Here is a 927-nt window from a genome sequence, read left to right on the forward strand (position 1 = left end):
GACCAAAGAAATTTTGGGGGAGGAGTATTTTAGCACTGGAATGGTTTAGGATTGCTGGCTCTTGGTAGACAGATCAACGTTTAGTTGTTTATTACTAAAAGTTATTTGTAGCAAATGCTCTGTGGCCACTGCGTCTCCACATCTCCTGCACTGGAAGCGCTGAGGCCCTGCTGCTCCCCTGGAGGGACGGCTGTGAGGAGGGGCAGAAGGGATCCCCCAAGTCCTGGTGCCGCACCTGGGGGCGGGGAGGGGACTTCAGGTCGCCAGGGGCACCTGGGGACCATGCTGCCTGGAAGCTCCAGCTCTGGAGTCTGGAGTTTGGCTGAAGCATTTCGGCGGCCCTGCCGGGGCCACCCTTGTGCAGAAGTGTCCCTGCAGGGTCGCACTGCAGCACCTGGGGACCCCGGAGAGCGGCCGGGCCGCCCCAGCCTGTGTGCACGGTGAGCGCCGCCAGGCTCGGGCCGCTCTCTGGGGCCGCCGGCCCCGCCAGCCTCCGCCCCCGCCCGTTACAGGTGCTACCCGCCAGTTACCTTCGGCGCCTGACCCTCTGCCTCTGGGGAACCCAAACCAGCACTGCCGCCACTTCTTCAAGGTGCCGATGGCCCACCTGTCAGCCCCCAGGCCTGGAGGATTCGTATTTGGGAAGGTCCCACGGGAGCCCATCGGGCTGACGCCTGCCCTTCCTCACAGCTCTTCCCCCTCCTCCAGCCCATCCTGCCCGCCAGTCATAGCCAGGCCCCCAGATGCCCCGCACATCTGCTTCCAAGTGCACCTGGCCGTGCCGCACATCTGCTTCCAAGTGCACCTGGCCGTGCCGCACCCCTCGCCCGCCCTCCGCCCAGCAGACCCTTGACCCCCCCCCCCCCCCCCCCCCCCCCCCCCCCCCCCCCCCCCCCCCCCCCCCCCCCCCCCCCGCCCCCCGCCCCC

This window comes from Lipotes vexillifer, unplaced genomic scaffold (genome assembly GCF_000442215.2).
Source record: "Lipotes vexillifer unplaced genomic scaffold, Lipotes_vexillifer_v1.1 scaffold1196, whole genome shotgun sequence".
Taxonomy (NCBI): Eukaryota; Metazoa; Chordata; class Mammalia; order Artiodactyla; family Lipotidae; genus Lipotes; species Lipotes vexillifer.